Genomic DNA, 11,461 nt, shown 5'->3' with positions numbered 1-11,461 from the left:
TCAAGAAAATAACGATCCTGAATGCTTGGCCCTGCAGTAGACATAATTCATTCCCAGCAAAAAAAATAGGTTGATTAATTTACTGCTAAGAATTCTAGATTAATTCTAAACACTGCAAAAGTCACTTAATCATGACAGGCTAGTGATAGACATTCCCTCTGTGTACTAAGTTTAAATATCATAACAAAATTATTAAGCCTTAGGCTTTTAGTCCAGCAGATGCACACTCACTCAGACCATGGTGACCAGATCCAGAACCAAGGCAGGCTTCTCCTGGCTTGGAGTGGACAGCATGTTGAGGAGAGAACCTTTGGAGAAGTTGTGGCTTTCACCAAAATTCAGATGAAGTGGTAGAGTTTGAGAGATGAGAAAATCATGCAGAGGATCAGAAGAACAATGACAAGTGATGGTATGTCAGGTCCTCATCAGGCTCTCAGCTTGAGTGCATCCTAGTTTCTGCTGGCTAAATCCCTGCTCATTAGCTCTATTATTTATACTAAATTTGGGGGCTTTTAACCTCTCTTTCAATTCTTATTATCTATCATGGGATTTCTCCAGGACATTATTTACCCTGGGGTCAGAAACTTATGGTCTTGTGGTCTCCACTCTGATTTTCTTGTCTTTCTCTGTTATCAGGCAAATATAGCCTGCCAGATATTTCACTCTCTTTATCAGGTTAAGGGGAAGTAACTTTTTTTTTTTTAGGCCATACTGGAGGACTCTTTGGGTGTGCCTGGTGTGACTGCATGTTTCAAACTGGAGTTTTTAAAATGGAGTTGTTTAAGCTCAGGGCTAAGGCCATCCTCACAGTCCCAATTAAAGACTTTTAAAAAATGTAATGGGACCTTAATTGATGTTTTTTACTCCATATATGTAAGACCACTTTATTAAAATGACCTGTAGAAACATTCCAAACATTTCCAGCAAACATCTTTGTCCTAGTGTGGAGGAAAATAAAGATGGGACTGGACTTGATTTAAACTATAAGGAAGTTTAATCACAAGGGCTAGATTACATAGTGAATCTGAACATCAAAAGCCATGTGAGAAACCTGGTACATTTAAAAAAAATAGTTATCAATGGACTTTGATTTTACTTATTGATATGTGGATCTGAGGATTGAACCCAGTGACTCAACATGCTAGGCAAGCACTCTGTTACTGAGCTGAAACCCCAGTCCTAACCTGATACATTTTTAATAACCTGTTTTACATAGACATTAACCAGTAGCTTTAATACTTTTTCCATATCTGTTTGGATTGAATTAATAACCCAGAAATCAGTAAAGCAAAGAATCTAATTTTATCTCCAACTGTGGTTTCAGATATCACAGTGTGTGAGTTAAGATTCCCCTTTAAAGAACTTAACTCTGTGTTGTGTTCTCATTCAAACCTCCCATATTTGCCAAGTCCTTAGTTTTAGAACAGTCTGACATAAGGTGTCCACAGATATCAATGTCTCTTAGCCTATTTAGAAAATATCATTATCTGAGTCTTGTCTTCTAGAGATCAGTTTGAACTATAAGTGTAGCATCTAAGGGGAGTATTTCAGTGCTATGAAGCTGGAATGAATCTTTTGATGTTCCTTTCATCTAAAAAGATATTTTTTTGGGGGGTGCATACTAGAAATTAAACTCAGAGGCACTCCACCACTTAACCTCATCTCCAGCCCTATTTTACATTTTCTTTGGAAAGAGTTGCTTAGTGCCTTACCATTGCTGAGGCTGCTTTGAACTCTCCATCCTCTGCCTCAAACTCCCAAGCCCCTGGGATTAGAGGTATTTCCCACCATGCCTGGCTGGCATTTTATTTATTTTTGATTAGATACTGTGAATAAAGCTACAATAAAAATGGAATTGCTGTTATTTCTTTGAGAAAAGTTTTCCAATTCATTTAGATGTATACCCAGAAATATTATTACTGGATTATATGGCATTTTTTAGCCAGATTTTTTAATATTATTACTACTATTATTATTATTATTTATTATTACTATTATTATTAGTTTGGTCACTATAGATTAACCCATGGGCACTTTGTCACTGTGCTATACACTAACCTGTTTCCCTTTTTTTGAGACAGCATCTCATTTGGTTACAACCTTGCCAAATTGCTGAGACTGTTCTTAAGCTTGAGATTCTCTCTTGCTGTACTCCTGAGCCACTGGAGTATAGGCATATGCAGCCTTGCTTTTCTACCCAAAATTATTATTAGTGGATTATATGTCATTTTTATCTTGAGCTTTTGAACACTGTTTTCAAAAACTATATTAATTTTCACTAATATTTTTACATGTATATGTACACTGGCATAATTGTAATCTTTCAGAAATTGTTCACCTTAGTTGGTTTTGCACTGGGAGATAAACCCTGGAGTGCAAACCACAAAGCCAAATCCCCAGTCCTTTTTATGTTTTATATTAAGACAATGTCTAACTAAGTTACTTAGAGGCTTGCTAAGAAGCCAAGAGTGTCTTTCAAGTCACAATTATAAACCTCTGGGATTACAGTCCTCTGCCACCTCCCTTGGCTCTCAGATTTTACCTAAAGACATTTTAGGAGCATTGCAGAGGGCACAGAAAATTGATTGAATTCATACATTTAATTCCTGAGGCAAGTTTATGTGAAGTAGCCAGTGTAGGAGTGTTCTGTAAAGATTTATTTGAATAAACAGATTTGTGGTTTCTGATTTCTCATATTTGTTATCATAGTCCATAAAGGTGAGAGAAATACAATGTAATTTATTGGTTTTCAGTCTATGTAGACTTGCACATTCTCAGTCTCTTTTGCTTCCAGAGCTTAGAAGTTCAAAACATAGTAACTTGAACAAAAGATGTTTAAGTTTAGAAATTTAGTATACAAGCAAACTCCTCCTAGGAGCAATTGGTAGTTCAGGCTTTATTACTGGAGTTAGCAGGGTTGGGGCTGGGCTCATGAACTGCTAGAATTTTACTCAGGATACCAGGGGGTTTATTGTATTTTCTCCTATTATATCCACAATAAAATCTAGGGAGAATATCATCTGAAAGCAACAGCAATTGGGAAAATATGTTGGCAAATGTTTTCTTGAGATAAATAACAACTTTGATATTTGGCCTTGATCCCAGTTGATAAAACACTGCAGAGGCTTTCATTGCCCCTAGAAATCACCATACATTCTGTGGCTTAGACACTTCTGTATCACTATTTCCACACTTCTGTTTACTGTGGGTGATAGTGGCCATTGGGTATTTGTTCTCATATGCGGTTAATTTGCTCAAGACTGGGCTAATACTCAGTGTACCCCAGATTTTCATTCTGATTTAAGATAAATATTTTCTAAATTGCTGAATGTATTTCAGTCTCTCTATTCATTTATAACTTTGTGAAAGAGACACTCAGAACATGAGTAGCTTTTTATTAATTATATTTTTAGATGGAGGAAAACTCTAGAATTTTAATATTCTGCCTTATTTTTAACATCATCCCCCATTAACATATGCCTTTTATAAATTGTGTTTCTAAGTTTGGAACCAAGTACCTTGCAATTTCTGCACACACACACTCTACTTGTAAATTGTGCTACTTGTCCCAAATTCCAACTTCATATTGGATAATTTTACTATTCATGTCTAATATTATTTTTCATATTGATAGTTTTTATTTAGGTCTTCCTATTGCTCTTAACAATGCAAAAAACTGACATATTTGTGGATTCAGATTTGGATAATTTATGATTCATTTGTTTGTATTATTGCAATACAGTTTCATAGTATACATTAATGTCACAAAACAATAGCAACTTTATTTGGTCTTAAAAATGGAAGGTTTTTGGCTATTTTACATATTTATTTCTACATAAATTTCAAAAGAACAATTAATGCATACTAAAATTTTAATGGGAAAATATTATACATTAAACTGAGATAAATGGTTTTCTTTGTAATTATGAGTTTTATTTACACACATGGTGTATACAATGGAGCATTTTATGTCCTTTGTAAATTTTTGTTTTGTGATAAATTGCACATATTTTCCTTAAAAGCCTCTCTATATATAATGTGTTACACAGATATCACCTGTATATAATACTTATGCAATATTTTGTTCTGTCAATTAAACTGAATAAAATTATGTTGTGGGGACAAATGATGCAAGTCATGGGAGATAACAGGAAACAGTTTTCTTTGGCTACAGCCAGGTTCAGAGGGCATAGCTTTTCGTATACTCAATCAAACACCTTAACTCCAAGTTTGGGTAGCTTCAAAGTTCTATACCCAGCATATAAGTGGAGTGCTCAGAAGCTCACAGTCTGCAGAAGTTCACATAAAAGCAGTTTTTTTTTTCTTTCACTTTTCTCAGCAAGTTAACCCTTTAAGGATTGCACCTGAGAAGGGGAGAGATTCTTCTCCCCTTTCTTTGCTTCTCCTGCCTGCTATTACTAGGGAGCCAAATTGGTAACTTCTCTTATCTTAGAAATGTAAACAGATGTGTGAAGCACCAGCTCCAGGCAAAGAGGCCTTGTTTATATGTTTTTTTTTTTTTACAAACTACTCTACTGGATACATGTTTGTGAGAAACTAGAAAGTGGGTGTAAAGTACCTGGAGTGCTGATTTCATCCCAGCCATTGGCCAATTAAAACAGGGCAACATTGAAATTGAAAATTTATCTACATTGAACTCTTTTGTAGAAACTCTTAGTTGTGGCTGGAAAAAATACCCTTATGCTATTTATTTTTATGTGGTGCTGAGGATGGAACCGAGGGTCTCATATGTGCCAGGTGAGTGATCTGCCACTGATCCAGAACTCCAGCCCATCTTTGTACCACTGAACAAAAAAAGTTTATTTCTTAATGTTGCCCAATTTATAATTTTTAACATATTTACGTAACTTTCTGAAAATAAATAACTGCTCTGTTTTGTGGTTCTTAAGATTTAAACCAAAGTTGCCATTACACTCATCAACATCCCCAGGCATTTTTTAAAAATCTATTTATTTTTATATTTTTTTATTTTCTTTTTTTTTAATTGGTTGTTCAAAACATTACAAAGCTCTTGACATATCATATTTCATACATTAGATTCAAGTGGGTTATGAACTCCCACTTTTACCCCAAATACAGATTGCAGAATCACATCGGTTACACATCCACATTTTTACATAATGCCATCTTAGTAACTGTTGTATTCTGCTACCTTTCCTATCCTCTACTATCCCTCCTCCCCTCCCCTTCCATCTTCTCTCTCTACCCCATCTACTGTAATTCATTTCTCTCCTTATTTTTTTTTCCATTCTCCACACAACCTCTTATATGTAATTTTGTATAAACATGAGGGTCTCCTTCTATTTCCATGCAATTTCCCTTTTCTCTCCCTTTCCCTTCCACCTCATTGTCTCTGTTTAATGTTAATCTTATCCTCCTGCTCTGTTCTTAGTTGCTCTCATTATATTAAAGAAGACATTTGGCATTTGTTTTTTAGAGATTGGCTTGCTTCACATAGCATAATCTGCTCTAATGCCATTCATTTCCCTGCAAATTCCATGATTTTGTCTTTTTTTAGTGCTGTGTAATACTCCATTGTTTATAAATGCCACATTTTTTTTTTTTATCCATTCGTCTATTGAAGGGCATCTGGGTTGGTTCCAAAATCTAGCTATTGTGAATTGTGTTGCTATGAACATGGATGTGGCAGTATTTTTGTAGTACGCTCTTTTAAGGTCTTCAGGAAATAGTCTGATAAGGGCAATAGCTGGGTTAAATGGTGGTTCCATTCCCAGCTTTCCCAGGAATCTCCATACTGCTTTCCAATTGGCCGCACCAATTTGCAGTCCAACCAGCAATGTAGAAGAGTACCCTTTTCCCCACATCCTTGCCAGCACTTGTTTTTGTTTGTCTTCATAATGGCTGTCAATCATACTGGAGTGAGATGGTATCTTAGGGTGGTTTTGATTTGCATTTCTCTGACTGCTAGAGATGGTGAGCATTTTTTCATGTACTTGTTCATTGATTGTATATCCTCATCTGAGAAGTGTCTGTTCAGGTCCTTGGCCCATTTGTTGATTGGGTTATTTGTTATCTTATTGTTTAATTTTTTTTTTCTCTCAGCAAGAGAAACAATAAGAGAGGTAAATAGGGAGCCTACATCATGGGAACAAATTTTTACTCCTCACACTTCAGATAGAGCCCTAATATCCAGAGTATACAAAGAACTCAAAAAATTAAAAATCTATTTATATAGAGACAGGTTGTTGGCAAGTGGCCAAGCTAACCTTGAAATTTTAACCTTTCTGCCTTAGTCTTCCAAATAGATGGCATTAGAGGCAAGTACTATGACAATTTCAATATAAATCCCTTTTATTCATGCTGGAGATTGAATGCAGGGGCAACTGACAAATGAATCATATTCCTAGGATTATTTAAAATTTTATATAGTGACAGTCTCACTGGACTATTTAGTGACTATTTTTGTTGTGGCTGACATTGAACTCATAATCCTCCTGCTTCAGTCTTCAGAGTTTTGGGATTGCAGGCATGTGCCACCACACCTAGCATAAATTCCTTGTTATAGTAACTTTTGCAGATATATATGGGTTATTGAATCTAGGGGTGGTATACCCTTAAGCCACAGCCACATACCCAGGCCATTCAATATTTTATTTTGAGACAGAAACTTCCTCATGGTGGTCATGGCCTTCCTGTGTTGACAAGGCTTTCTTTGAACTTTTGGTTCTTCAGCTTCTACCTCCCAAGTCATTGAGATTATTTGTGTAATACCATCCACAGATATATTTTATTTTTATATTGAAGTGTATTATACTTCTGAAAATGAGTTTCTTCTGGTATTAATAAAGCATATAATATAATTTTTCCCCCAAATAATTTCTTGTCCCAATGATTTTTTTGGAAAGAATGTCATATTTCTCTTTCTGCAATGCACTGCAAACTTTCTCTAAATTCCAAGTTTCTTGTTGTTTTTTTGTTTTGTTTCATTTTCTTTTTCTTAATAAAGGTTCTGTGTTACTTACACACATCTATTTATTCATTTTATTATAAGGTATCTAATTATTTCTATAAGTTCATATTGTACAACAATGTGTGGTAAAATTCATCTTGTTCAGTGATGTGCTTGAAGTAAATATAATATGTAGCCTGAACATTTGGCAAGACAAAATTCTAGATGTCAGTATTCTCTATGACATATAAAAATAAATAAAATAAATTTAAAAAAAAGTTAAAATTTTAAAGTTCTTTTTTTGCAATGTATACCTATTATTAAATGAGGCATATTTGGTACAGGTACATATATATTACTTTTATATACAATTAATATTTTATTGCTACATCTCAAATTAATCATATCTCTTTCAATTTAATTTGTCTTTTGGAAGCACCCACACATGTCACTCTACACAGATGTACATTTTTTGTGTTGTGAAAATTTTGCTTTTGCTTAGTATGTTCTGCCATTTACTCTCCTTTTTATGAAATTGTCTTTTAAAAATTATTCATTTTCATGAATTTTAGATGTTTTATTTTAACTAGTGAAGTCTGTAGATTTTCTTTTTATCCTCAGATTTAGGTGCATTCCACTATATAAAGTTTTAATGTTGTGTAATTGACCTCTAATATTCTGTAAAATTTACCCCCAATTCTGAGCCCTCTGGACTATTGATGTCTGAATGGAAAAAAATCTCAAAATTATTCATGCACAAAGCAGAAAATAAATGGAGCAGAATAAAAGACTGGTGGATGCTAAGTATGTAGGTGACATTATTATTATTTTTTTAAAGTATTCGTGGAGGGGCTGTGTTTTTGGCTCAGCTCTACATTTTTGACCTAGCACATAAGAGGCCCTGTGTTTGATCATCAGCACCACATAAAAATAAATAAATAAAATAAAGATATTGTGTTCAACTACAACTGAAAATAAACACATTAAAAATTGTGGAATATATGAGGGTAGGGAGAAAAAGATCAATGAAAAAAAAAACTTGAGCAGCAGAAGGGTTCAGATGCAACAAGTCTACAATGGCATTATGAGGTTACAGGGGTAGTGTTCTTGGAAGCAGCAATAAAATTTGGGGAGAAGGAAAAAGGTAACTGTTGCACTATACCCAAGTAAGAGAGTCAGGTGAGTGGGTTCTGTTTTTAACTTTTCCCATCTAGAAGTGGGATTGACAGTTCATAAGTTATGCCTCAGTAAGTAGTAGAATACCATATCGAAGTACCTTTACACTTTTTCAAGGTTACAAGCTCTTTTTACAATTTCAGTCACTTTACATCTTTGTACTTTTTAGTTATTCATTCATTCATTCAATTATTTATTTGTTTCTTTATTTACTCACTTTTTTCTTGTAATCGTTTTTACATTCCTAGTGATTATATAATGGCATAAATATCCTGAATTTTAACTTATCTAATATTGGTTTATGTGTTTATGTATATACTTATTATTTGAACAATTTCCCCCTTGCAAGCCTGATTTATATTAGATCTTAATCTTGTTTTATAAATACTTGATAAAATACATTATTTTAAACAGCTTAAGGATCTATCTCATGAGCATAATTCCAATCACAAACTAAAGTGGGCATCTGGGTCAATTAAAAGCTGTGTCAAATCTCCTCTTTGTTCCTATTTACACCTAAAATAGGACTCCTGTCTCACTTGTATATATTTGAGAGCATACTAATTTCTGAATTCAACATTTAATAAATGTAGATGGGTTTTCATCAACAATCTCACTATTGTTTTTAAATTGTTTAAATCCTTTACCCTGAAAGTTTCACTGATTATCACCCCACCCCTCTCTCTCTCTCTCTCTCTCTCTCTCTCTCTCTCTCTCTCTCTCTCTCTCTCTCTCTCTCTCTCTTTAATATTACAGATTGAACCCAAAAATGCTTTTCTGCTAAGAAACATCCTCAGCCCTTTTTTAAAATATTTTGTATGGAAAAAAGGTTTTCGGGAGTTTTTTAGAGCCTCACTAAGTTGCTGAGGTTGCTGCCTTTGAACTAGTGATCTTTCACCCATAGCCTCAGAAGACTCCAGAATTATAGGGATGCACCACTGCATACAGCTTTTGATATTCTCTTTAAAAAATCAGTCACAACTCTAATAATTGAAATTGCATTTACATCACTCTTTTCTAATGCAGAAATATATTACCATCTAAAATATTTTTTGAAACAAATTTATAAGATGACTACTATTTTATTCCCAGAGTTTATTCTGTTACCTCTTTAGGATTGATAAATGGTCTTCTTTCTCTTCTTTCTTCTTCTTAGATATGTGTGTCTCTTGTTATCAAATGGGTCTATGATAAGTGTGTTGAAAAATATGATTCTAAACCAATCACAAATCCCCACATTTCAAAAGTATTGAGAACAGAAAAAGAACAATATTCATAACTAATGAATCACTTTCAGTGGAAGCATAGTACCAGTGTCCGATGTGGAATGCAATCAAGAGGCTTCATTGGTAAGGTGGTGTCAGAACCACCACCCTAGAGATTTGGGGACCTCTAAAGCACCATGTCCATATTATAATCTTCTACTCACCTTTTAAATACAGTTACTGGTGCTTGCATAAAAAATAAAACACTATGTATAAGAAAGGTGAATGAGAATTAAATCCTCTGGCGGCACCAAGGTTGATCTTTAACTCTAGTTGATAATTAGTAAATTAAGAAAGACCTTCAATAGCCCCATCATTCCCAACTACATGGAATAGAACATTTAGATGTACTGAACTGAAATGACAAAAATGAATTTCATGGAGGTGGTATCAAAGAAATTTTAATGGCAGAATCCTGGAAATGTGGGATAAAAATATAAACATACATATACAGTTAAACAGAGAAAAAGGTAAATGATGAGCTCATAAATGCAGAGGTAAATTCAGTGTACATGAGTTGTATGTACAAGGTAATGATAACACATAAAAGATGAAGAAAGTAGTAATTGAGGTGATACAGAACTCTATAATTATGGGGAATAATAATAAAATTTAATAAAAATAGATACTGTTATATCCCTTTGGATATGCCTCTTTCCTCTGCTGTTCATCTGAATTTGATTCTCTCAAATAAGCTTAGCTGGGTAAAGTGCTTTCTGAATTTTTGTTGTTTTTTTTTTTGTTTTGTTTTGTTTTCAGGATTTTGTCAGCTATGTCTTGTAATGCCCAGTTCTGAACTTACTTTTGTTGCTCTTTTACAACTATTATCATCTGCAGAGGCACAAACCCACTTCACTCATTTTGTTCAATGAACTGACTTTTTTCTATCTTTGCAAACAATGTTTGGAATAGTCAGTCTATTGGAGGGTCTTCCATATCATATAATATGGTTCTCAGACCCTGTGGGAATTGAGGGTATTTACCTGCTACGTTACTATCATCTTCCCTGTGAGAAAGTTTGCCTAACTTTTGTGTTTTGAGTACTCCAACAACTCAGAAGAGAAGAATTTGTGGTCACAAGCTAAAGAATACTAGAAGCTACGAGATTTGAGAAAATGCAAGGAATAGTTTTCTCTTAGACTTTTATAGGAAGTATGGCTATTTCATCACTTTGATAAAAATTCATATACTCACCATCACTCACACTGTGAAAGTCTTGTATTTAAATAATCCATAATTATAAAAATAATTTCTGGTAATTTCATTTCAATAATTGACTTAATTCTTTTTTTAGCCATACTAAAATCAGGAATTACTGCAAATTAAATATATGTATTCAAATTTCCATCATGATAATGTGATCAGCATTAAGTAGTAATTAAGAGAACATTGAACAAAGTTGCTATAAAACATGATTGAAACTTCCTTGCCTTTTAAGAGTGTCAGAAACAGGTTGAAGAAGCAGCATTAAATTTCTGAATAGTATGTAAGTGTATTTGTGATTCATTTTTCAGTACCAGTTTCCAGGGCTGGGTATAGCTCAGTTGGTAGAGTGCTTGCCTTGCATGCACAATTCCTGGGTTCAATCCCTAGCACTAGGAGAGGGAGAGGGAGAAATGCCAGTTACTTTGTGATGTATCTTATTGGTGTTCTTTAATAAACTATTCTTTTCATGTTAGACACTCACTTGTTCTCTTTGCTTTTAGTTACTTCTAATAACTTCTATCTTAACTATTATTTTCTCATGAGTCTAATAGGGATACATTGTATTATTTGGAACTAAAAACACTGATTTTCACAAAACGAGGTTTTCTACTATTATATATATTCTGATCATTCTTATTTTATGTTTTGGAGATTGGCTGTTACATTTTCACCTTTTTAACCTACTCAATTTAAACTTGGTCAATTTGTTGGCTAGTTTCCTATCATTTGTTTCATCAAGAGAATGTAGTTTGCTTAATTTTATAGTCCCATTCTCTAATTTTCTACCTCACTGATATTAATTTCTTCAAAGTTTCCCATCAAAGTCTCTGATTGGTGGTGGGGATAACTAGAAACTAAACTCAGTGGTACTGGAGTACTGAGC

The 11,461-nt window shown here is 33.9% G+C and overlaps 1 long non-coding RNA gene across 1 annotated transcript; it reads left to right on the top strand.

Annotated features, from left to right (window-relative positions):
* The first annotated feature begins 216 nt into the window (after positions 1-216).
* On the top strand, positions 217-839 carry LOC144372033 (uncharacterized). Its single transcript, XR_013432073.1, has 2 exons — positions 217-409; positions 706-839. It is a non-coding gene; the product is annotated as an uncharacterized LOC144372033 (long non-coding RNA).
* The last annotated feature ends 10,622 nt before the right edge of the window (positions 840-11,461 follow it).

This window comes from Ictidomys tridecemlineatus, chromosome Y (assembly GCF_052094955.1).
Source record: "Ictidomys tridecemlineatus isolate mIctTri1 chromosome Y, mIctTri1.hap1, whole genome shotgun sequence".
Taxonomy (NCBI): Eukaryota; Metazoa; Chordata; class Mammalia; order Rodentia; family Sciuridae; genus Ictidomys; species Ictidomys tridecemlineatus.
This window is presented reverse-complemented; position numbering and strand designations above follow the sequence as displayed.